This window comes from Megascapheus bottae, chromosome 4, assembly GCF_031878675.1.
Source record: "Megascapheus bottae isolate mThoBot1 chromosome 4, mThoBot2.hap1, whole genome shotgun sequence".
In the NCBI taxonomy this organism is placed as follows: Eukaryota; Metazoa; Chordata; class Mammalia; order Rodentia; family Geomyidae; genus Megascapheus; species Megascapheus bottae.
This window is the reverse complement of record NC_143512.1, coordinates 7,110,319-7,137,808: the sequence shown is the minus strand read 5'-3', so window position 1 is coordinate 7,137,808 and position 27,490 is coordinate 7,110,319. Positions and strand designations below refer to the sequence as shown.

Sequence of the window (27,490 nt, the reverse complement as noted above, 5' to 3'; positions counted from 1 at the left end):
CAGTAAATCTTCATCATGAAGAGTCTCTTCTTCCCCCGTGAGTTTAGCTATCACTGCCAAATGCAAACAAATCGAGAAGGAATATGTTCCAATCCTACATTTTCTTGTGAAGAACACATATATTCCCTGATCTCTATTCTTTTTTCACTCACTGGTCAATGGATTCCAAGTTACTGCAATGGAAATAAACTGCAATGTAGCTCTTTTTTTTTGTCTAATTTGCGCTTGTCTTCTTGCCAATCTATAAAAATAATTTAAAAACCCCCAAATGAGGCTATTTCAATACTGCTATATTTACACCTCTCTCTCTCTCTCTCTCTCTCTCTCTCTCTCTCTCTCTCTCTCTCTCTCACTCTCTCTCTCTTTCCCTCCCTCCCTCCCTCCCTCCCTCTCCCTCCCTCCCTCCCTCCCTCCCTCCCTCCCTCCCTCCCTCCCTCCCTCCCTCTCTCTCTCTCTCTCTCTCTCTCTCTCTCTCTCTCTCTCTCTCTCTCTCTCTCTCTCTCTCTCTCTCTCTCTCTCTCTCCAGTGAAACCATTTTATTTTGAAGGGGGAAAGAGGGGATGGAAGAGAGGTCCTGGAGACCACACCCAGGTTATTGCACATGCTACTGTCCTACCACTGTGTGACATCCCCAGCTTCAGAGATATGCCTGTAAGGAAACTTAGAACCTCATTGCTTCCTCCTCTTGCAGGGATGGTTAAGTACTATTTTAAGAAGTTGGATTTGTGTGATCCATGTCTTTCACTTTTTGAGTCAGTTTCTCTTCCCCCGCTTAAAGAGAAAGCTCTTGAAGTTAGTGCATTAGTTTACTCTTGCTAATGGGAAATCAATTATTTTATTTGAAATGGCTTGTACACCATCTGACTCCTGGCTGGAACACACTGGTGTGTCATACAGCATTATCAACATCAACAAAACACACACAAGCTTAATGTTTTTCAGGTACATTCCTACATTCTAGGTTCATTCCAACCTAGAAGAGTACAAAAGGAAATCCAACCAGATGTTACCTTTTCTTTTTGAACACTTAGTGAATTCCTTCTGAGCATATTGTAGGTCTCATCGTACATTTAATCAAATGATTTCAGATATGTAAGGCATGCATACTTGGCAGAGGGTAACAGACAGAAATGAAGTGAGTGATTTTCCTTCATTCTTCTTTATCTTCATTTGTTGATGTGGTATGCTATAGCGTATGATCGATATTTAAGATTTATGGAATCAGTGAATGAGGGCATGAAGCTAATACATGATAGAGACAGTAATCTGAGCAGTTTTTTTGTTCTGATTATGAGCCAATATGCTATGGATAAACTGTATCAACTTCCCTCATTGTCAGAATAATTATGCTGGTTGTCTCTGATGTCATTCTTTGATCCTTGCTACATTTTCTACTGCATTGTCATAATGTGTGTTTGTATTTCTCTAACCCGTAGTGTGTTCAGACTTTGCCACCAAGTATCTGTCTTAGGATAGGGTCCTTTCTGATATCTGTATGTGAATCAGACATCCAGGGTGGAAAAAAGGAAGGAAGGAGGGAAGGAAGGAAGGACAGAAGGAAGGAAGGTAAGTGTACTACTTATTGGTAGTTAGCAATTGTTGTATACAATTAGAAAATTATTTTTTGAGATAAAGATGGTCATTTATAGGGATTCAAAGAGTTATATTCAAACACACACACACATACACACATACATACACACTGAATGGTACAGTGGGTTCTAGAATATAATTAAGTCATTTCCTTTGCATTCTTTTATAAACCAGGTAGGTTATAAATTCATAATTGTCACCTGGCTCCCAGTCAATATTCAAATACTAAAATGGCTGCTAGCCAAAGTCAACCCCTTCAATTCTGCAGTCCAGTCTTATCTCTAAAGCTAAATATAGCAAGGCCTAAGGTGAAGGAAGTCGAGCACCTAAAAAACTAAAATAATAAATGACAAGTTTTGCTTTTCTTGAGTCCTGTAACCTAAGAATACACGGGATTTAACAGTAGAGTGCCAAGCAATTTGACATAGATGTATTTAAGGCACTATGCCTTTGCTTTTCAGAAATACTGTCTTAAATTTGGTGTACTGTCATCCTTTCTTCCTACTCCTACTTCTGTCACTGGCTTTCTTTGAAAGCATGTAATCTAGTCCACCTGCATTTTTATATGATTAGACTCTAGCAAAGAATCAATTATGAAATGACAGAACTGCCAGGAAGAATTATGACTTTGCTGTTTCACAAGCCCGTGGATCCAGATTCATTGAGGAGACAGCAAGGTAGAGAGGACAGCAGGAGGAAGGGATATGCATTCTTCCTTTGGCTTTGTACCTGCCTGCTACTTGTTGAGGTTGTTTTTTTAACCTGTCTTTCCAGAGTGTACCTGGTGTTTACTCTGTAACCAACAAACTCATCTTCTTCTGTAGTATTAGACAAGGTTTTTGTCTTTCATTTAAAGCTGGGAACAGTAAGAGCTATGACAATAAGGATAGTGAGACCTATCAAATACTCTACTTACCAGTCTTGGGGCTTAAACTCAGAGCCTGGGAACTGTCCCTGAGCTTCTTTTGCTAAAGGCTAGTGTTCTACCATTTGAGACACATCTCTACTTTTGGCCTTTTGATGATAAGTGTTTCATGGACTGTCTTGCCAGGGCTGGCTTTGAACTACAATCCTCAGATCTCAACAATCTAGTAGCTAGGATGACAGGTGCACGACAGCACATATATGATTTTATTCAATCTTCACATCTTTTCTTTCTTGCACTGTCATTTAAATCCTCTGGAGATTTCTATTGCCTTCAGAGTAAACTACATGTCTTCATGTAGTTTATAAAAGCCTCCATGACATACAGACACCCTCTCTCCCAAACTCATCTCATATGATTTTGCATCTTTCCAAAATGACCTGATTATATATATATAATATATATATATAATGTCTCAATATTTTTATGTCTTCTGGAGTTTTTGAGCTTTCACTTAAGTTTGAGCCTTTATACACACTCCCTTGCAGCTACATTTCTTCACTTCTTCACCTACCATATACACCACACCTTTCTCTATGACCCTGATATAGTTTTCTTAGAAGGCCTGTTTACCTAAACCACTTGGAGTTCTATGCTGTTGATTGTTCCCTAGTTCCCTTCACTTCTAACAATGCTGGAAGTGACTTTTTCATATCTGGATCTTCTCTTTGAGACTCACTCTCTGTGATGATCAATGCTGTGTCTATGAATTCAGTGACTTCATTGTGTCTAGCTGCAGACACAGATAAACCCTGGATGGATGAATGAGAATCAATTATAGGCAAAATCTATGTGTGAACATTCCCCTTGCTTATGCAAGGAAACAGGGGAAGCAAAGTTAGATAACTAGAGTAGGGATGCACTGAGAAAACAGACAAGCCAAGCTTTTGAACTGGATTGCTTCCCACACCCACAGTCACACTCAAAGCCTTGCTGTCTCGAAAATTCCTGCAGCCATCACGAGAAAAATAAAGAAAAGTTGCACAGAAATATTTATGTAGGAAGCAAATTGAGCAGAAAAGTTTGCCTGGATTCAAGATGGTGATGACATTTTACAAGCACACAAAGGAATCTGGGTTCTTTTGCATCATACTGTACCCCAAATGTGACAGTGCACCTCCCTGAAACATGGCTTCTGCCACGCTTTTCTCTCTCAGCTACAGGAAACAGTGGATAACAAGCAACCCATAGAGTTTAACTTTAGTATTTCACATTCCTAGAGAGGTTGCCCAGGCAACAAAGACAGAGCCAGAGAAGCTTACAGCCCAGTTAAGGCTCGTTACAACATCCACACTCTCCATACTGATATGATACCCACTTTACAGTGGTAGCACCCCACTGTGTTGATAAGTCCCTTGAACAGGGTGCTGCTCAGACACACATCTGGAAACCGTGTATAATACTATCCCCACAGTAGCCAAAGCACTAGCTCTAGAATCTTGCCACATGGTCAAACAAGAGGCCTCACGTTTAAACTGCGTATTGTGTCAGAATAGCCCCTCTCTAGGTAAGCAGTTTATTTTTAAGTTTGTGGCTTGTCCTCATTAGAAACAAATTGGTTACTGAATTACACATAATTTAAAAATTTCAGTTAGATCAGGCAGCTCTGATGTAAGTGCTTTTAAATGGCTGTGTGGCCCATCTTAGCCTACTTAACATTTTTGTGTGGTATGTATGTGTATGTATGCATGTGCCAGTCCCGGAATATCTATACTCGAATACTTTTATATCGTCTTGAGTTTTGTGGTTTCTCTTAAGTTTGAGCCTTTAAACATACTCCTTGTAGCTACATTTCATCTATTTTCACCCACTATACATTACACCTTTCTCTATGATCTCAGTGTAGTTTTTTTTTTTTTAGAAAGCCTGTCCATCTAAACTACCTAGAACTCTATCTGCTTGTTTGTTCCTCTATATTTGTTTTTCTTCTAACAATATTGGAAGTGACTTTTTCAAATCTGGATCTTTTCCATGAGACTGAGCTTGAACTCAAGGCCTAGGTGCTGTCACTGAGCTTTAGTTGTTTGAGCCTAGCATTCTACCACTTGAACCACAGTTCTACTTCCAGCTTTTGGATTGTTAATTGCAGATGACTCTCATGGACTTTCTTACCCAGGCTGGCTTTGAACCATCGAATCTCAGCCCCTTGAATAGCTAGAATTACATATGTGAGCCTCTGGCACTGAGTCTATTTAACATCTTTTGTTGTTGTTGCTGTTTTGTATGGCTTGAACTCAGAGCCTGGGCACTATCTCTGAGCCTCTTTGTGCTCAAGGCTAGTACTCTACCAACCATTCGAGCCACAGCACCACTTCTGGCTTTTTGGTGATTAATTAAAGAAGAAAGTGACATAGTAGACTTTATTGCTTAGGCTGGTTTTGAACCACAATCCTCAAATGTCAGCCTCCTGGGTATCTAGGATTATAGGCATGAGCCACCAGTGCCTGGCTTCTACTTAACATCTTTTTTTCCAGTCTGGAAACTGAACTTAGGACCTGAGCACTGCTCTTGGACTCTCTCAAGGCTAGAGCACTACCCCTTGAGCCATAGCACCATGTCTGGCTTTCTATGTATGTGGTACTAAGGAGTCGAACCTGGGTCTTTGTGCATGTTAGGCAAGCACTCTACATTAGGCCAAATTCCTGCCCCCTCCATTTAACATGTTAATCATGAACTTGCTCATCTATCAAATAGACTCATAAAATACAAGTTGATCTCCACTGTTAATTTTGGGAGGAATGAGGAAAAAAGTATGTAAAGTGAATAATTATGGCACAAAATCAATCTTTAAATAAAATGAAGAGTAATTATGAGGGATTATTTGGGCCTCTGAAAAGGCAGATAGGCTCTATTTGTTGATTTAAGTTTAGTGGCAACAGCAGTGTGGTGTCAGCTTAGTTCCTATGTGATGAGCTAGCAATTTGGGTTGCAGAACCTTCCTGACATCGGCTGCCTTTGCCATACACAAAAGCCTTTACCTGGCCTGCTGCGGTGGGAGGCTCATGGTGGGGGCTGAGGACATGTGTACTGTCTCTCAACACTGGAAGGTACTGGCAGTTCTAGGCTGCACAGAATCTGCATCTGTGCTCTCACTCTCTAAAGAGTCATTAAGTGAGCTCTTCAGAGACTGCAGCAACAACGCTCTACCTGATTTTGTTTGGTTCAGCAGTACTTTCCAACTGAGTTACCCCACAAAAGATGCTGTTCTTTGATACAGAAGAATGGTAGAATGGTATGTCTGGCCAGTCCCTCCTAGAAAATAGCTTGTTGATACTTGTATATGCGGAAGGAAGAGTCTAGTTACAAGGAGAGAGCTCTAAAGTAAGTAAAAGCTTTCACCAACAGATTCCAGTCTCTACTAGGCTGTTGTGTCCTATTACATTGTGTGTGTATGTGTGTGGGGGGATGTTTGTATATTCTCACATGTGTGAGACTGAATTCAACCATAATAGCCAGCTATCCTAAAAAACAGGTCCTCAGTGTACTGAGTTCTATTAGAAAATGATTGTTTAGGCACAATTCAGTTCTCAGAAAGTATTTTATCTCGGCTACCAAAACTTCTTTGGAAAGATCTCAAATGGAAAATGTGTAAATGACTACTTGCTAAACTAAACCATTTCTGGCTGAACAAAACAAACTAGTCATTTCTATGATATAGAGTATACTATCTTAGTTCTGATCACTGTTTTTCAGTAAAAAAAATACCGACAGGAAAGCCTAGAACAAATAACCTCAAAATGCTTATTTGCGAAATGAATAGCAGTGACTCATTAATATTTGTAAATTATTCAGGTTTTGTTCTTTGGAAAAACAAATGCTATGAAGTGCTAATTAATAAAAGATATCATGTCTTATTAATGTTCAAATAGTAGCTATCCAAATCACAAATCCATCTGCTAAGTAGTCAACAAACAAGACAAATGACTGTGCTCAGTTAAACAGATTATCAAATGCCTTTGGGAGTACAACTAAACCATGAAGCAAATGGCCTCTCCTTTTGCCCTGTGAATAGGCAGTACCTCCATGACCTTCCCTGTGAGAGACAAGTGCAGAGTGAACATGGCGCACTACTCTCGCTGGAGAACACACTCATACAGCGACACTGTACACCTGTCTGTTTCTCTTACATCTTCTGTACTCATCTGTATGATTTGATTGTCTTAGATGGACCCAAAAGATGTCACCTAGAGATACATATAGTTGCACTAACAGCAATTGGTGAGGTTTCTCACCTCCCTACACATAGAGGAAATTCCATCTTCGTGCAACTATCCTTGTCCTTTCATCTCTACTTCTCTATTGGCATTTTTTACCCACACATACTTCATATTTTCTATAGACAGGGACATTAAGAGCAGAAACCATGCCTTACTACTTTCTAAGTACATATCAACTACTAATGATAATTATGATTCAGATGCTCACCATTCCTGTAACGCTATGTGGACTACTCACGGGTAAACTGTGTAGGGAATTCTTAAATCCTTTAAATGTTGTCACTGAATGTTCATAATGGCTGCTAGAAATAGGTCCATTCTTATTTCATGCAGAAGGAAATGGAGTTTGAGAGACCCATCTGGGATTCATTCCTAGGTATGAAGGATTTTGAAGCCTGGGATCTGAAACCATGTCAATATCTCTCTCTCTCTCTCTCTCTCTCTCTCTCTCTCTCTCTCTCTCTCTCTCTCTCTCTCTCTCTCTCTCTCTCTCTCTCTTACTGTTTTTCTTTCATTATTTTGGTCAGTCCTGGGACTTGAACTCGGGACCTGGGCACTGTCCTTGAGCTGTCTTGAGAATGGAGATTAGTGCTCTGCTACTTGAGCCACAACACCACTTCCAACTTTTCTGTGTACCTGCTACCCAGGAATTGAACCTAGGGCTTTGTGCATGCTAGGCAAGTACTCTACCACTAGGCCATGCTCTTGACCAACTGTATCCATTTCTACAGTGCCTAAGTCAGGGCCAAGTACAAAGCAAATAGTGTCAGCTGTGGATAAAATGAATCAATATTTTAATATTGATCCACTCCTTTATCTCTTTGGGATAGGAGATCATTTCTGTTTTCCTTTATCTTTTTCTCAGGCACATCTGGCAAGCCAATCATGTCAACAGAAGTTTCCTTACCTTAAATAAATATATATATATATAATATATTTCTAATATATAAATATGTATCTAGGGCTCTCATTGCCTGTCCAAATAATGTTCACTCTTGGGCACTATCTGGTTTTTCATTGATAACAGAATTACTCACTTATTAGGAGGTTATATTAGGTGATAGGAGGCAGCCCAGTGTTCGTGGCCCCTTCCCCAGCTCTCTTCAACATCCTAAGCTCTACAGCCAGTGGGGTGGGAGCTTAGGGCCTGGTAGCTACTGACTTCACAATAGTCAGTGCTTCCTCTTGGTGTTGTGGGCTTTTGCTAGTGTCATCCTCACAGCATACCTCTACCTCCAGCCATGACTTGAGGAAGTATACATACCCATTCTCAACTCTAGGACAGAACCCCCTGGTTGCATGAAGCCAGTCAGCATATCCCATTGCAGTGACTGGTTTAAATGAGAAGACTCAGTGAAGGAGACATGGAAATATAGGTTTACTTTCTGGAGCTTCTGGGCAAAATGCTTTCTTCTTCCGAAAGACACCAGGAAAGAGATTTCTCTCAACAGATATTCATGTAGAAGAGAAAACATCTAGAAATTGCTAGAAATCCTTTTTGGAACCATGAAGAAAGAGAAAGCCAACATGAACTTTTTCTTTTTAATGGTGCAATTTAGAGGCAGGCATTCTACTTCTGGAGTCAGGCATTCTCTCTTATTTGCTTTAGTCACTTTTCAGGTGGTGTCTTGTGTTTTTGCCTTGGAGCCAGCTTTGGTGATCCTTCTACTGGGGCTCCTGAAAAGCTGCCACAGAGCCATCTGTCACCAGCACCTGGCTGCGATCCAGTTTGGATCCAAAACTGGAATGACAAGAGTTTTGTTATGTGTGACACATAGCCTGGATTCTTTCATGTTCATCATCTTTCTTTTTGTTTTCCCCCAAATCAAATGTATTAGTGCTTGGAAGAATCAGAGGGTTCATTTGACAGTGCCCGAATCTTACCTGGTAAAACCTGAGCAGAATTTGCCTGCATGACGTAGGGCCATGGTCTTACCTAATGTCCTAAAATAGGCTCAGTGCCCGGAAAGCAGATTCTGGCCCCCTCTTTGTATGGTGGTCATAAAGCCTAATTGTGAACACATGATGAAATCACTGTACACTTAAACTAAGACGTCATGGCCACGCTCACAATCAAAGCAGCTCCACCCCGCACAATCCAGCACTTTCAAATGAATGACTAAATACCCAGATACTTAAAAAAAAAAAATGAGCACCACCCATGTTATCTTGCTTACAAAGACAACTGCCCCTTGGTGAAAAATAAAGGAATTGCAGTTCTTAATGTAAAGCACTCTACAGCAGAGGTCACGTGACCAGAAGACTCCTTGTTTGGTTTTATTGATCAGCCCTCACCATCTTGAAGTCGGAAGTACATTTTGAACAAGAGGTCTCATATTTTTATTAGACATTGAGGACACAACTCGGTACATGATCCCGCTTGCTGTAGATTCTCAGCTCTCCCTTCTGGCTAAAATTGCACAAGGACAAAAAAATTAGAAATGACAACAAAGACAATGTAGATTTTTCTAAGCTTCATGTCTTTTTTTTTTTTTTTTGCCAGTCCTGGAACTTGAACTCAGGGCCTGGGCCCTGTCCTTGGGCTTTCTCAATGCTAGTACTCTACCACTTGAGCCACAGTACCACTTCCAGCTTTTTTCTGTGTATGTGACACTGAGGAATTGAATCCAGGGCTTTGTGCATGCTAGGCAAGCACTCTACTAGTAGGCGACATTTCCCACCCTCCTGTCCTTTTTGATTATCTCTTCTTTCTTGACAGCTTTCATTGTATTTAATAAATACTTTTATTGTCGAAATGAACTCCAGGAAGCGGAAACAAGAGGTTTTCTTTTTATTGTTGCTGTTCTTTTCTTTTTGTCTTGTTTGGTTTTTTTATTCGTCTTTTGGAGGGTAGAAGTAGAGCACAGAAATAGAGGGACAAAGGACTTAGCAAATGCAGCAGTGGAACTTACTAGATACTACGGTGAAAATAAACTATTCACTTTGTGTTAGGGGCAGGGAGAAAAAGTGGGATTGAGGGAAGGGAGTTAGAGTGTCCAAAAAGAAAGCAAGGCACTCATTACCTGACTTATGCAACTGTAACTCCTCAGTAAAAAAGCATGGAACTGTGCTGGGTGTTGCTGCTGTGATTGTGAGGGTGGCCCTATAGTAACAGTTATAAAAAGCAGAAAAATAAAACCAATACTTATATGTCTCCTGATCACGTCTGGTGCTTTTTGCATGATTTTCGTGGTAGTTGCAGTATTCATTTTAATGTATCACAGTCTCCTAGTTTACTCTAATTTAATTCTAGAAATAGAATAAATTAGTCCAATGCAGATCCATTTCCTCTTTCTATTATTGTCACACCCATTGCATGGAGCTTGTTTAGTGGACTAAATACAAGTGCTAAAAGTACTTGTGATATGTCTTTTAAAGAAGTTGTTAAAACGATTGAAATATGTTTATGCAATCTTTTGTACTAACTCATGTAGTTATAATTCACAGTTCTTTTCATCTCTTCCTGTGAATCTGTGTTACCTTATGGTGTCATTTTTCTAGGACTTCCTTCTTTCAGGATGTCGTGGAAGACAGGTCTGCTTTAGCACATTTGCTCACATTTTATCTGGGGATGCCTTTGTTTGGCCTTATGTTTGAAGAAGAGTTTAGCTGGACATTATTTTCTCCCAGCCCTGTAGATTTGGCCCTCTTTGGGCAAATCTGCATCTATGGGTTTAGATAACAAGTCAGTCTCATTGTTCAGATTGTCATTGTTACTAATCTGTAATGAGTCAATTTATCTTGTTTCTTTGATAATTTTTCTTTCGATTTGGCTTTCAGCAGTTTGACTATGCTATGTTAAGGTATAGATATATTTGTGTTTATCATATTTGGATGTCTTTGAGCTTGGATGTGTACATTACTTTTTATCTTTTTAGTTTGAATTTAAAGTCCTGTGTTTGTCAGGGAGGTATTCTACCTCTGTAACCACACTGTAACCTTTTCAATGATTGTTGTTTTTCTGGATAAGGTTATCCAGCTTTTGCATGGCACGTTGTCCTATTAAAAGTTCTGAGAAGTTCTGCAGCGAAATAATGGACTTAGCTCTTTGAACTACAGTTCAACATAAACTCAGATTTTATAAGACCTTTCTATAATACATTGTATAAGGAAAATAAGTAGCACCTGAGGTTGTAAGTGCTGGGTTTGAATTTCGATTTTGCCATTTATGAGAACTTTAGCTCTTTTATCTGTAAAAGGGGATGACATCTGTGAATGATTAAATAAGATAAATAAACAAGGTCTAGTACAAAGCCAACACCCCCAAAGTGGTTTCTTTTGAAACGGGTGTGGTCCATTCTGGCTGACCTTAAGCTTCTGCTTTTCCTGACTCTGCCTGCAGAGTGCTGAGATTAGAGGTGTGTGCCACACACAGATGCAATAGACTTCTGTTTGTCTGTTTTGTGTTTGCTAATGAAGCAGCTATTTGAATGTTTTACTCTTCCAGATGTGAGGTGCTGGGGATACCGAATTATCCCACGGCCTCAGGAAATTTACATTCTATAGGCAGAAGAGGAAGACTAGAAACATATAAACCATTATATAAATACTTTCTGATGACACTATTCTGAGGAAGACAAAGCAGTGTTACAAGCTAAGAAGAGGGAGGAAGAGTCTGTTTTAGGCTGGACATGCCAAAGTGTATTTTGGGAAATGTTTGCAGTGAGAGGTCAGCCAAGTCAGGGTCTCAGAATCACAGGGAAAAAGGGCAGAAGCATAAAAGGGAACATAAGCTTAGCTTACTCTGTTAGAGGAAGAGTCTGTGTGACTACTTATGGGAGTACAGGAAAGAAACTGCATCTGTATAGCTTCAAATCATAACCAAAACTCCTGGGTCATCATTTATGGGATAACACTTGATTTACAGAAATCTTTTTTACCCCCAGGGTTTTTTTTTTTAAAGAGACGGAGAGCGAGACATAGAGTTACCACAGCTCAGGAATTCCGGGAGAACTGACCAGCCTACCTGAACAGCTTCCTATTATATAGGAAGCAATGAGCAATGAGGTTATATGAATGCAAGTAAGGAACTGGGAGAGGAAGCCATTTGAACTCAATGCTCAAATAAATTCTCACCTTCAGGCCTCAAGTTATTCTAGCTTCCTTGACCCCTGCTGTTTTCAGTCTGTTAAAGCAGATGTTTATTCATCTTAGTTGACTTGCTAGCTTACTATTTCTCTTTTATGTACTCTCCTCCTACCTTCTTCGTTTCAGAAGGCAGAGACCAAGTTCAATCTCTTGTGTATAATCAAATTATTCAGGAAAATGCTCATCAAATACTATATGCTATTCCCTTTTTTTTTCTGGCTCCAGGGCTTGTTCTAGGACCTTGACCTCACTTGCTCATGGCTGGTGCTCTGCCAACTTCACTCATTGCTCCAGCTCTGTTTTTTGCTGGTCAATTGGAGAGAGAGTCTCTCAGACTTCTTCTCCCTCAGCTGGCTTCAAACCATGATCCTTCAGTTCTCTTGGCCTCTTGAAGAGCTGAGATTACAGGCATGAGCCATCAGATCCCAGCTATACCTTTTAACCTATCAAACTCAGTTGCTCACCATACTGTAATTAAGACCTTTTTCCAGACATAAAACCCCATTCACATGTCCAGTGAATATAAATATGGTTTGGCATTCATTTGCTAAAGTAGACTGAACATTGCTTTCCTTATTGCACCAAGGATCATTTTCTTAGCACTCTAAATGCCTATAACTTGCAAGAAGGAGAAATGGATACTTCTGCAAACCAAACCCAAGTCTCTGCAATAATACACTGGTCAAGGACAGTGGAATAAAACCGTTTTGTGTGTGCATGCTTTTGTTTCATTTCTTACTGTTTCTGATTGCAGATACAACCTGTTTATTATTCTGTGGCTACCCAGTGGCAATGGAGGTAGGAAGATTGCTGACCTTCTTGTAGCTCTGAGACAAGACTTTTTTTTTTTATGAATGCATCAAGGAGTCACCTTGGCTGTGCTATAGTAGCATCCTTCCCCAATCAGCTATCCTTTCTAAATAGACAGGGATTTCTTGACCTACCTGAGCTCAGCCAAAGGTGACACTTGGATGCAATCTCCCTTCTTTTTCAACTTCTTGGCTTTTGAAATATTTCATTATTCCTGCTAGGCACTCTAGCAGAAGAAGGCGTTGAGGAAGAATTTCAGGCCACGGTTAGTTTTTAATTAGTGTAGGAAAAGCTTAGATGAGTGCTAGAAGTGATTGAAATTGTCCAAAGTAAGGTTGAGGAAATTGCTATGAGTTTTAATTAGCTCTACCTTAGTTAGCCTGGGTCTCCTCTACCATAGCTAATTGAGTTGACATAAATGGGAAACATATCTGAATTAGTTTAATGACTCACTAATAAGTTGTTTTCTTGTGTTTTTGATTTATTTACAAGAGAATTGTGCACATGAGCACACATCTGGGTAGACATATGTAGATATTACAAACTCTGGCTTTGAATAGCTCATCTAGGACTGGCCATTCACAACCATATGAAATATTTCCAGTTATTCTTCTTTGGGCATCAAGTGCATTTCATAGCCATTTGAACCTTCCTTACGACATTTGTAATAAATGGTTTGGTCTACCCCAATCCCTTTACACATTCACTATTCACATCTCATCCTCCCCTCCTTTTTTTTTTCTCTTTTTCTTCAAGCTCAACATCATCTCCAGAGAATTGGGATTCTCCATTCAAATCCTTTTTGTTGTTGTCATTGTTCTAGAGCTTATCCAGTTATCAGCTCATCCCTCAGGTTTCCATCCTAGTTTTACAGGATAAATTGAATTACCTAAGGTATCAAATCTTTGGACTGTAGATGTTATACAGAGATGAAAGAATCCAGATAGATAAAAGGTTCCCTCTTTGTTGAGTGCTTCTTTAGATACCATCTCATAATGATCCTGGTAATGAATAGTCACAGAACATCAAGAATAAAGACCACTCCAAATATGCCAAGAATTGGTGCATGCTAAAGTGTCTCAAGAGGCCCCTTGAAAAATGAACGGATAGAGAAAGCCATATCCATCAAAGATATTACAGTCCTGACAGGATGAAAGACAGTGTGAGAACTGGAACGGCGGGCGTGAACACTGCTCTCTACCTGTTACAACACTAACCTCCCACAAATGTCCATGTGGGAATGATATGGTATGGAGTTTCAATTAAAGCCAATTGTAGTCTATCCAATTCCATCTGTGATTTAAGAAAATCTGTTATACTTTCTTAAAAAAAAAAACAACGAAATAGCTTTTGATTTAGCAGTTCAGCTTTCAAGTAAAAAAGATTGAGAAATAATCTCTTATGTTTCTAGCTGGATGAACTGTTTGCTTGTAAAGTTATTTCTTTAGGTTTTTTTCCCTTTCCATTAACATATTACATCCTTAAGGAGTATCCTGGATAAATGCCCAAGTTGCTCTTTGGTTAAGTAGAATAGTAAAGTCTGCTTCCAGGGAACACAATCCTGTGATTAGGAAGCAAGTCAATTTGGTACCTTAAATATTCTTTGAAAATTAAATGAGTTTTTTTAATGCTTCCTCAGGACTTGTTTCTCATGTTCTAGCAGGTAAGCATTTTGGCTAGCTTCAAAAGGAAAAACAAAAGAAAACAAAACAATAACCACAAGGTCTTGAGATACCATTCATGATTGCTTTGTTCAGAGATTACCATTTCAGGGAGATGAAGAGGCATCCAGGTAGAGACAAAATGAAACACATGTAAGAGCATGTGGCTTATTGTGACAAATAGAAGTGCTGAGATACCCTGGAATTAGAACAGGTAATTTTTCACAAGTGAAAATAAAAAATGTGTCTGTGGGGGAGGGGAATTGCCTAGAGGAAGCTTTGCCTCAAAGATACATAATCTACATAGTGATGGCATCAGAAGGTAAGGGAATAGAATTGAGTTCATGGAGAGAAAGAGATCCAAAGAGATTCTCACCCTTTCTCCTCTCTTAAAGACCCAGTTGGATGGCACTGTTTATGAATCATTAAGCGGACCCTTACAAGACACCCAAACTACCACCACCTTGATCTTAGACTTTCTAGCCCTTGCGACTGTAAGAAATAAATTCGTGTTTTCTTAGAAGTTTCTTGGTTTATAGCGTTTATTACTGCAGCATGAATGGACTAAGACATCATGGACTAAAAAAGAAACAGCTCTATAAGACACATGTTTTGGGGGCATTTGCTGAGGACCCTGTAGCTCTACTTGCAATTGGGGGGGGGGGGAGGTTCACTCAATAACATCTGAACTGTCACAGGAAAAAAGGCCATTTTGGCTGAACTTTGAATGAGTGCAGGAAGGTTGAAAGTAAAGTGGGAAGAAGCAAAGAATTCTTTTGGTATGTAGGAGGAACTAAATTTGGTATGTCTTCCGTGCTTTGTTTGGAAAGGGGTAGAAAAAAAAAGCATGGCTAGAATAGGGATCATGTGTTGGAGCCATGTCAGTGTGAGATCTTACTTCTTAGTATCAGATGGATCAAGGGTTGATTCTCAGTTCTGAGTTTTCCAAGTAATGCAGGCAAGTCATTTGGCCTTCTTAACTATAGAAGGAGATTATGCCTATTTCATAGGCATTGCTTAAAAATTAGATGATGAAGCATCTTACCTGGCAGGTTAGAGGTATGCAACAAATGAGAATTATGACTATTCTTTTTGCCCCAGCAAATGCATGCCAGCAAAGATTGATGTTTCAGAGAAAGGAAGTCCTACTGCAATCAACTTGCACATGAGAAAGGTAAGATACGTTGACCGATGGGGGCAAGCGTCTTCCTGTTGTATCTCAATTGCTTATTCTTTATGAGAGTTTTGTCCCATCCTTAGTTCCAAGATGGCACATATTTTCTAGTGTAAGCAATATAATCACTTGATGAAATGCCCTTTTTTATTTTCATTTGCAAATTAAAAAAAAAGAAAGTTACTACTACCTTGGATTGAAGCAACCTCTCCCTAGCATCTTGCTGTTGGGGGCTAGGAGACACCATCTCCTTTTTCACTGAGAGTGTGAAAATAGACTACTGCTATGGAGCTTTCAGTGGTCATGTGACTTCCATGTACTGTGAGGTGCTATGGAAACATAAAGGCTTTGGCAGAAGGCAGAGAAAGAGAGGTGGAGCCAGAGCAGCTTCCCAGGAGGGGCTCTGAAGTCTGGGAAGGAGTGGTTATGTGGATAGCATGAGGAGGGCAGAAGATATCCCATAAGCTAATGTGAATCAGCTATTTCAACCATCATACAGGCTTAGGAAGAGGATGTCTTTGTATGACTGCAGGTAGCTCTGCATAGCTCTTGCTTCTCTCAGACATAATGGAGACACTGGTACAGATGAGATGAAATTCATCTGTGTGGCTTCTGCATGGATAATTAAAAAATTATTTGTACCCTCCTGGCTTATTCCACAAAGGTTTTGAGGTAAAATTCATTATGGTTTTTATGCAGTGACCCTCCTAATTAAGTTTTTCTTGGCACTGTCATGTTCATCTTTGTATTCCCTGAGCCATATGCAGAGAGACTTGAATAAAAGTTGAATTGAATTTACATACTCTGAACTCCCTGTAAATAGTTAACAAGGGCAACTGGTCCCAGAAGCTTGGTGGGTGGCAGAGAAAGCTAGGCCAGTATGTTCACATTGCTTAGTCTGAGTTACCATATTTCATAGAGTCTGAGATGTCACTGAAATTTGAGAGTATTCTGTTACTTCATGTGCTATTAAGACAAAAAAATTCTGAAAAATAAGCTAATATAATTTAACTTACTATCAACAGCAAAATGCAATCTGATTTCAGATATTTTTAATGTCAAGCAATAAAAAGATGCCACTAAGGAGAAAACTCATGGTGATATTACTATCCTCCATCTTGAATAATCAGAAATTCTAAAATGTTGGGAGGGACACTGCTGAGAGCAAGAGGGCAATTTTCTCAACAATCTCAACCCCAAAGATGCTTGGGACATCTAGACTGAGCAATTGCCGTCTTGAAATTGAACCCAAGGAAATAGCTTGAACGTTTATAAAAATGCTACCACACAGTTGTTTATACAGGAAACCATAAGACAAAAAAGAAATAACCTGAGACTCTTCATTATATAGGTATAGATTAAAAGAACAATAAATATTTATTTAGGTGAAAATAATTTTATATTATATTTTTATATTTTATTTAAAATTATGTTTTTACATGTTATGTTTTTATAGTTCATGTATTTATTTTATTTATATATTTATTATTTATATATTTTATACAATGTCTGGTATAATATTTTTATATTATGTTTTACTGATCACATAGTGAAACATTGCTAGAGGATAAAATTACTACTGCGAATGAAAATATATTTACACTGATATCTACATAGGAGTAAAATCCTCAAATATATGTAGCAACACATTAATAAAAGGTTGTTTGAATGAAGGGATTTTACTTGATCTTTTTCCTTTACGCTCTGCCTTTTTGAAAATGGGAGACCTTAACATTGGTTAGCAGATACTATGCTTATAGATGGTGGAAAACTGTGTTGACTTAGAAACTTTAAATTCTATGGTAAGGCCCTTTGGCTGTTTCCAGCTGAACACACTCCCTCCCCCTTAAAAGGGAACGGCAAGGTTATTTGAGTCCCAATTGGATATCCTTCTTCAGTTGAGTTTTCCCTCAACTGTTGTTGTCTAAAAATGAGAAAATAAGAACCTCTGGGCTGCAACTATGCAAAAGGTCAGGGGAGCTTGAACTTCATGGTGAGACCTCCGCCTGAGGGAAAGCAAGACTAGCTGTCCAGCTCTTATGAGTAGGAGGGTGGGGTGTGGTCACAGGTCATGAGGCCTCATTTTTTAACAGGGAAAAATGATCAGCTGTGTGGGTCTATCTCTTAGCGCTACCATGCTGCAAATTTAGTTATCTACAATTCTTCCCGAGTGAAGTGATTTTCTTGTTTTCAGAGTCATAAAAATTGTATTGGCTTATGTGAGTTATTCATTTCTGTATTTATGATGTCAATTCTTGAAACATATATTGTTGGGTCAAGACCTCACTTTAAGGATAAAGTTACATTTTGACTATTTATGAAGTATGAATATCTTCTCAGTTTATACTGAAGACATTTATTTTTAAATAGACAATCATAGAGTCCCTGTTTGAACAGAAAAGGCTTTAATTTTATATTGTAGTAGCTATGTATTTTATTCCCAATCCAATGAGATGCTCTTTTGATATATTTTTAATATATCTTTATGTTTTGTATGTAAATCTTTGTCAACATTGATCAAGATAAACTGTATTCATAAAATAACATGTTGAATTGAATCCCCTTTGTGTGACTACTGAAAGGTAATTTTCACAAAAGTTGAATAAAAGATAAGCTGCTATTATGCTTTTTAATATTGTAAATCTAATATTCCTCTAATTTAAGGCTAGTTCATGTAAAGTTTTGTTTTGTGATTACCTTTTCTTCCCTTATTGTTAAAGTTAGGATTGTCATGTGTTTTTTCATCAGCTCTGCAAGACTTAAAGTACTTGTAATATTTCAATATTGACATTCCATCTATCAATTATCATCTATCACCTATCTCTCTGCATTTTTATATAATAGATGACTGTTGAAATCTGAAAAGGTAAAACATAGTTTTTAATTGAGAGGGAAGCCTAGGTTAAGGATTGATGCCTAGTATTTGGGCAGAAGTGTATGATTTTAGGCACCTATGGTTTTCCTGTTCTGAATCACTGTCCTCTTTTCTGAGCAGCACTTCACACGGTCTTTCCACCATATTGTATGTATTACTAGCTTTGCCAATCTCTGTAGCACACGGCTCTAGTCTCTGACCCAGCTTTAGCTAACCACAGTTCCCATCTGCCTGACCTAGACAAGCTACTCAAGTGCAAGGACGTGTCCAAATCTCACAGCAAGAGAATACTTGGGAATACTTGTGTGTGAACACAGACAGGATTTTTCTCCTCTTTCACCTTTGATTCTGAGCCATGGGAACACAAGTCAAAAACTCAACTCCCATGCTCACTGGCCAGACAGGAGAAGTACTTCTGCAGAAGGGGAAATAAGCCCAGCGGGTCAGACTGAAACATTGAATAAGTCCTCAGAGACTGGCTGAAAGTTCCACCTTTTGATTTCCTAACCAGACACAATCCTGGTGGTTGGCATTATGATGGTTGGAGTGGGGGTTTTATTGCTTGAAAATGTCCAGATTCTTCATTAATCCTTTGGTATTTTGCTTCCTTCTAAATCAAACTAGGAACATGCACGAACATTTTATACAGGTGAAATTTTGGTGTGGTCATTTGATTCCTCCTGTGTCATAACATAAAATCACATTTGAAGGCAGTTACAGCTGAAAACTCCATTTTTCTTCATTGGTAGCCCCACCTCATGGAGTTTTCCTTGTCCACTAATTCCTTTGCCATCATATTTGGACTTTGGCTCTGAACCGGCACACCTCTTTACCCCTGATGCACGTATATCCTTCACCTTGTGTTCATTGTTCAGGCCTTACAGTCAGAAAAGGCAGGGTTCTTGGAGGCTTGTTTCCGTGCTTCTATTATTATTATAGACCACTCAAAAGGAAAATGGTGCTACATAAAAGGCAGTAAGATTTTTACAGAGATCCAGGCTCATTTTAGAAGGCTGCTGGAATTCAAGACATCCTCTACCCACCATTTCTCCCTCCCAAACAAATGCCATATGTCTGTGCACAATGCATTTCTGGCTCAGTGCTATGTGGTTGACCTTCGATACTGAAAAGATGCCAAAACACTTGGGACCTAATTTTCTTTTCATCTCATTGTTACAGTCATATTTAATATCATTGAGAAAGAAAAAAAATGAAAATGATGACAAGCAGGCCTGGAATCTTTACAGTAGTCCATCAATGAGACAGGTCTCTGGAGGCTGCCTGGTATTTGTGATGGTTTATGGAAGAGTCTTTGCAGAGACCATGGTGTTTCTGTAGCTTACGAGTGTATTTAGAGCGACTCCAGCATGCACAGCATCTATAGAGCAACTGAAAAATAAGATCTTCGCTTTCTTTTGTGCATACCACTCAAGTCCCCATAATTACATCCAATGACAAAGCAGCCTAGAGACAGGCCTGCTGTTCTAGCTATGGCATGGCAGAAAGGTAATCTTTCAACTGCCTCTACTTGTAAGTAGAATTTTTCTCTCACTCACTTCTTGCTTCCCCTAGGGCTGCTGTAAAAAAGCACCAGAAACTTTAGTGGAGAGGGGTTGTAAAATAGTAAAATTTATTATCTCATGGATCTGAAAGCTCCCAGTCCAAACTCAAGGTGTTCTCAGGGCTAAGCACACTAAAACCTCAGCCTGGAGGAGAGAATTCCTCCCAGCCTCCTCCTCTTCCAGCTCCTGGTGTTTACTGGCAGTCCTCACTTATAGATACATCATTCTAGGCATGGGTCTGCCTGCATGGTCGTTGTCGTCCTCTTCTTCTTCTTCTTCTTCTTCTTCTTCTTCTTCTTCTTCTTCTTCTTCTTCTTCTTCTTCTTCTTCTCCTTCTCCTTCTCCTTCTCCTTCTCCTTCCTCTTCCTCTTCCTCTTCCTCTCCTTCTCCTTCTCCTTCTTCCTCTTCCTCTTCTTCTCCTTCTCCTTCTTCCTCCTCCTCCTCCTTTTTCCTCCTTCCTCCCTCCTCCTCCTCCTCCTCCTTCTTCCTCTCCTTCCTCCTTCCTCCTCCTCCTCCTCCTTCTTCTTCCTCTCCTTCCTCCTTTCTCCTCCTCCTCTTCCTCCTCCTCCTGCTCTTCCTCCTCCTGCTCCTGCTACTGCTTCTGCTTCTTCTTGCCAGTCCTGGGCTTGAGCTCAGTACCTGAGCGCAGTCCTTGGACTTTCTCAAGGCTAGAGCTCTACCACTTGAACTTCAGTACCACCTCTGGCTTTTTTCTATGTATGTGGTACTGAGGAATCGAACCCGGATCTTTGTGCAGTAAAATTATAAAGAGGAATACAAAAAAAACACTTTAAAAACTCATCTAGCCAGATGTGGTGGCTCACATCTGTAATCCTAGCTACTCAGGAGGCTGAGATCTGAGGATCATGGTTCAAAGCCAGCCCAGGCACTAAAGGTCGTGAGACTCTTATCTCCAATTAAACACTAGAAAATCAAAAGTGGTGCTGTGGCTCCAAGGTAGGGCAGTAGCCTTGAGCTGAAGATTTCAGGGACAGCGCCCAGGCCCAGAGTTCAAGCCCCATGACCCACAAACTAATCCCTCAAACAACAACAACAACAACCAAAAAAACAACTCACCTAGATTTCTCCTACCTGCAACAGCCATACCAACAATTTGGAAAACGTCTCTAGAACTATTTCTCAAAGCCATATTGTTTCTTTACTATCAGATGTATGTCAAGTTCAAGGACAAAGGCAGTTAAAGGTGTGTGAGTTTCAAGTAAAGGATAATAAAGATGCAGTGATACATGCCTGTCTCATTGAACTTGTACAACTTCATCTTTAGAATGTACACCTATAGATAAGATTATGAACAGAAGGAGAATACACAATGAATGCATACGTATACATATATGCATACATGCACACACATAAATAATCCTCTAGCACAAATAATTTCATTTCTGCTAGTGATGGAGCAGTCTCATCTCCCCTACTTGATATAATCTCAGATTATAAGTGGTAATGAATATGGAACTATTGAAATTTTTGTTTTCGTCTTGTGTGCCACTACTTGCACTTGAACTCATTGTTTACATGCTGTCCCTTAGCTTATTTTTTCTGCAAAGCTAGCAATCTACCACTTGAGCCACAGCTCTACTTCTGGGTTTTTGCTGATTAATTTGAGGCAAGAGTCTCACGTGTTAGTTCTACCTGGGCTGGTTTCAAACTGTGATCCTAAGACAGTCTCTTGAGTAGCTATGATTACATATATATGCTACCTGTACCTAACTTTAAAGCTTGAAACTTATAAATATGTATCACTATGTTTTCTCTTAGAAGCCCTAAACCATCCTCTTTATTACCCTTAAATAATAAACTTTATCGCCTATGTTCTTTATTTTATAGTTTTATTTTTGGAACTTTTTTGTTTATTAGCTTTTAATTTAGTGCTAGGTATCAAACACAGAGCTACTTAATCCAGAATCTTCAGTTCTGACCTACCTAGGAATTTTATTTTTGGCATATGGTGTGGAATTATAATTCAGAGATTCTGAGAGAATCTAGTGTTCCTTTTTTTAACCTTTATTTTTAATCCATTCTAAAAAAGTGTATTGTGTAGGATGTAAATGTTTCCTCTTCTTTTCAAGGGATTAGCTTTGCTTAAATAAAGGGCTTTGTACTCATTCACAGAAAAAATAATGCAGATTCAGAAAGCACCTGGGAATGAGAAGTACCTTTTAGCTTCAGTACTCATTTAGTTAATTAAATTTCTCAGAATCTTTTGTTTGTTTGTTTTTTTCAAACTCTATTATTATTTTTTTTTTGCCTTTTCTTTTCTGGTACTAGGGACCGAACCCAAGACATTGCAATTGTTAGGCAAGTGTTTTGCTACTGAGCTACATCCCAGCCTGAATTTCTCAGCATTTTTGCTAAAACCGCCTCCCCATTTTACCCAGTTAAGAAAGATGGAAGTCGTAAGAAAGCAAAGGACATGACTAATTTAATCTTGAACCCTGAACCCATTCTCATATGGTTAAAGTGCACTATTGGCAATGTGGGTGTGTGAAGTACCAACCATCCAAACTACTTGCAAACCATCTCTCCACTTTTTTTTTTGTCAGTCCTGGGCTTGAGCTCAGGGCCTGAGCACTGTCCTTGGACTTTCTCAAGGCTAGAGCTCTACCACTTGAGCCTCAGCACCACTTCCAGCTTTTTTTCTACGTATGTGGTAGCGAGGAATCAAACCTGGGTCTTCATGCATGCTAGGCAAACACTTTAACCACTAGGCCAAACTCCCAGTATTTTTTTAATACTGGACCGCATGTTTTGACTAGTGGATTAGAGAGACAGCATGATTTTTATTTCTACCAAAGATCATAGGCACAGAGGGAAGCAATTTTTTCTTAAAGAAATCCTGTAAGGACCTGAGAGAGGTTCTAAATCAAGTTTACTGAAACAAAAAAAGCTTTCTGATAAATGAAGACAGGTATGCAGAAGTTTACTATTGAGGAGTATTTGGTTCCCAGATACACCATTTTCCACATTGGTCTTCTGTTGTGAGCTTTCCTTTAGATTACTGACTGGTGCTATCTATTCATTCTACTCCAACACATGTTTAAGGAGAAAAAAGCCCCCTGGAGCATTGTCTCAGGTTGATGACATTTCCCATCAACAAATTTCTATTTGGCTATGGACATCCGCTTTCTTCTCCTTCTTTTTAAATGTCGAAATGAAGACAGATTCAAGTTTTTATCTCAGACTGAAACACCAATGGTATTTTCACTACAAGTAGTTTCAAAATGGTCTCATTATTGCTCCTAAGTGCAACACAGTGAGACGTTTAAATTGCCCAATTGCTGCTACATGTATTCTTTGAGAACAGGTATCCAGGTAACCATGACAATTGTGTCTCCAGGCAGGATTGGAGCGGGGAGGGAAACTATTTCATTAATTGAAGGGAAGAGATTGAAAAGAGATTGTCAAACTGTAGATCTGAGAAAGTGAGAGAAAGAGAGGAAAGAGGATTTCAGTTTTCTTTTCTTTTTATTACTCAATTATGCAACCCAGAGAAACTTCAGATGGCTTGAAAGGTTTAGGAAAATCACAAGATCAAATGACTGCTGAATTCACCTTTCCTTATTATTATTGTGGTTGACCTTTTATTTAGTCAGTGTTTTAGCTAGTTTGTGTGAGGGCTGATGTATCTCTCGAGGGAGTGGTTCCCTGTGATTCCAGAAAAAAGAAGAGAAGACTAATCTGAAGTGAGAAAGCTGTGTAGGAGCGCGAGAACTCTATTCATTTCAAGTTGATGGCACCTGGAGAAAGCTGATTGTATCAGTGAAATTTATTTTCAACCTAACTCCCTTCTCTTTCCCTTCCCCTTAGTAGCTCTTATTGTTAAAAGAAAACCAATTTTATTAAAGGATAAAGAAATATTGGAAAAGCAGGGGCGTCTGGATGCTATGGAGAGAAAAAAAAGTCAGATATGGTATCTCCAAAGAGCCTAATATTTTGTTTTCATTTAAATGGTTGTGCAAATTGGGGATTAGAATCACTTCTGTTATTTAACCAAAGACATCTTGTATTACTAGCTTCTTTGACAGTTTAATAAAAAAATTTCAATGGGTAGTTTAGGATTTGTAAAAACCCAATTACCCAGATAAAAAAAACCTGACTTCTAATACATGTTGGTTTTAATTGTAGAAATTCTTTTCAAATTCGGCCAGCACATAGTGCCTTTGTGGCCTATATTGACTCTCTCCAATGCCTGATGAATACCTACTCCAATGCTCTGTGTGTGTGTGTGTGTGTGTGTGTGTGTGTGTGTAGGGGGTGTTTTTCAGAAAGAAAAAAAAAATAGAGAAAACCAGGCACAGTCATTACCAAACACTGAAACCAAGATTGGAGATTGGATATGTTCTGTGGATCCAATTCTTCAAAGAAAATTCCACTTTCCATCCATTCTGGGAGAAGCATACAGAATATTTATTTACACAATTGAGAAAAAGCAACCTAAAACTGGGTAGATAATTATTAACCAAATGGATTTCATTTTAAAACAAACATTTCCTTGCTGCCAAACAGATTTCTATCTTGGAAAGCAACTAACTTGAGAGAATGAGGCCAGAAATCATGGTGAGAATTACAATAGCTATTTGGGTGTCATCCAAGCACATGACATTGCCTACCTTGTGTGGCTCTCAGTTACAAGAGCTGATGGAGCTGTGTAAGAGCTGCGCTTCCAGATGCGCAGGCTGGAAGAGGAAATGAGACATAAAAGGAATAATTTGTTTCCTAAATGCCATAAAACTATTGGGACAGATAGCCTTGCCATGCTTTTCTACTGGACACACAAGAGTCTCATTTGTGAAGGTATCACGTGATGGTCTAATTTGAGAGAGGGTATCTGAAAATACTGAGATCATGCAGCTGTGTTGTTTTCTTTGAACAGGAAGGTATTACTATGGTTCCTTCCCAGTCAAGGCCAGTGGTTGATCACCTGCTGGCAACTTTACCTCCCAAACACAAAGACTGGACCAGATGTGTTGGTACATGCCTGTAAATCTAACATTCAGTAGGTAGAGACAGGAGGATTTCAATTTCTAGGTCAGACAGGGCTATGTATTTGTTTTGGTGTGTCTTAAACACATTGAAACTAATCCTGCAAAAGCAATAATAGCTACAAGAAAAAAAATAACATGACAAATGTTAGGTGAGCAGAAAGCAGAGTGGAATTTCTTACGTTTGCATTCTTCATTCTAGTCTAGTAGTTTGTTTTTGAGTCATGTGTCATTAGTCACATGGTGTATATGAAGGAGTTCATCAAAACCCTTTGTATCTCTGTGTTTCATTTATTTTTATTTTTTATTGTGTTATAAAGGCAACGTACAGAGGGGTTACAGTTACAAAAGTCAGATAAGGAGCACATTTATTATTATTTTTTGATAATATCATTCCTTCCCCCACTCTCTGCAAGTTTTTCCCCCCGTCTCTACCCATAGATTATTAGTTCATTTTCAACATGGTGTCGAGTGAACATCATTGCTGCATTTGTTTTTTTTGCCAGTCCTGGGGTTTGAACTCTGCATTGCTGCATTTGTTCATCCTTTGTCCCTCTATTTCTGTGCCCTTTCTACCCTCTCCAAGATAGATAAGTGAGCAAACAAGATGAAAAGAAAACAATAATGACAATAACAACAACAAAAAGTCTCATTCCCATTCCCTGGACTTGTGTGTTTGAGTTGTTTTATACACCATTGCCCTTAAGTGAGTGCCTCATACACAAATGACATGCAGTTTAAAAAATCTCACCCCACCCTCCTGCCATGTGCATTTAGAAGCAGAAACAAGTCCCTTTCCCCTTTTTTCCAAAGTGTTTCAGAATTGTTTGAACTTGGAGCAGGCCAGCACGTGGTCACATACTGAGTGGTGCTTGAATTAACAGCCATCAATTCCTCCCTTTCCAGTCAGTGTTGGGGAATGGGGTATAACTTGGGGAATCCTGCTGAAAGTTTTCCTTTCTAAAAACAAAACATCCTCAATAGTGTTAGTTTTCTGAGCTGCAGGTGGATTGCTTTGGCTCAGCAACTCAGACAATAGTGGGACTACACTGCTAGTGTTGATTATTTTTATTATCTGAAATCATATTAGAATTGCCAGGCCAAGAGATTACCATTCGTCACTGAATGTGGATATATGGAGAATTGCATGTGGAGTACATAAAATCTTTTCTATGTCTGATTTGCATTGCAAATTGAGAAATAACCAGAGGTCTTGAGGAAATAACATAAATAAAACATGGCTTCTCCTACTGTAAATGCTCAACTGATGCCAGAGGAAGCCCAAACCGTTGTATAGAGTTGTTTCCATCTGTACAATTCCCATTTCACACGCATTCCCTCTAAGTGGCTGCCAGGAGGGTGGGTAGGGAATGGGAGGTGGGAGGGAGGATCTAGTTAGACAGTTTTGGAAGACATTCAGCAGAGAGCCTGAAAGAGATTTTCTCTACAAAGGCAAAGCACAGTTCTCATTCCTCATAGCCTCAGAAGTAGAGAGACAGCCAACACGTCAAGTCAGTGTCATATCTACAGAATCGATCAGAACACTAAAACAAGATCAGCAAGCAAACAGAGCCCATTGAAATTAAGGACAGTAAGCATCACAGGATGCAAAAATAAATGTAATTCTTCCCACTTGAATCAACCAAAAATATTATTATTGGGATTTTTTTTAGTAGTTTCTAAGGGAATAAGAGGATGGTTTCCCATTCTCTGGTTGTTTTGATAAAATAATCTTGGAGTGGGAAAATGTCTGTAGTAATAAATTGTTATAAACTAAGAAGTATTTGTGGTTTTTTACTCACCATCAACTGTGTAGTAACTGTTTTCCTTCTATCTATTCACCTGTTTGGATTTGTAACTGCTCCTGAAGGAACATCTCTCTCTCCTTGTTTGCCATGTTAATAAGACTCAATCAAGATGACTTGCACATGAGCCCACTAAGATAACCAAGATGTCTCCTTCAAGACTTTGGATCTTGAACTGAGTCATACAAGGGTAAGGAGAAAGGGAACACAAAACCCGAAAATGTGGGGGTTCAAGCATTTCTGGAATAAGTGTTCAGAGGATACAGTCAATTAGATACCTTGAGCTGCCCTCACTCAGTAGACTTCTAGTTTGCTGAACTTTTTTGACAGTTTTCAGTTTTGCTAATTAGCTGGAGAGCTGGTTTTTGTTGCTTGTAATTAAAGAACTATATGAGATACAGAGTTACAAATCATGTAATAATTCTTTGTCTTCTATGGGTCTCTTTTGTATAGGACCCCAGGGTCTGCCTGACAAAAATAAGGGCTAAAATTAGGAGAGCTTTGAGAATGAGCATCTGGGACTAGCCTTGTCTTCAGGGTGTGTGAATCATATTCTTTAGAGAAATGAACGTTCTGTGTTCTTTTCTAGTTCAGCTACAATGTTAGTCAAGAAGCAGAATCATCAGATCGTAAGTGAGGGGTAAATGGTTTGATCATGGTAAATTTGAGAGAATAGCCTCAATGTTCCAAAGCAACTTTCATATTTGATACTAACAATGAAATATATAATAAATATAACATTAAACATTAAAAATGTGTAAGTAAAACAATGTTTAG

At 39.0% G+C, this 27,490-nt stretch overlaps 1 protein-coding gene across 4 annotated transcripts in view; it reads right to left on the bottom strand.

Moving 5' to 3' along the window:
- The window catches only part of Ppp2r2b (protein phosphatase 2 regulatory subunit Bbeta), a 419,132-nt gene that overhangs the window by 304,098 nt on the left and 87,544 nt on the right, over positions 1 to 27,490 (bottom strand). Inside the window, exon 1 of one of the 4 annotated variants that reach the window (XM_090331279.1) lies at positions 7,773 to 7,848. The exons of 2 other annotated variants lie outside the window; for them this stretch is intronic. The gene's annotated coding sequence lies outside the window, so the exon portion shown is untranslated. Of the gene's footprint in view, positions 1 to 7,772; positions 7,849 to 27,490 lie in introns of those variants that run through there. One more of the 4 variants, XM_090331276.1, reaches the window with a different exon arrangement.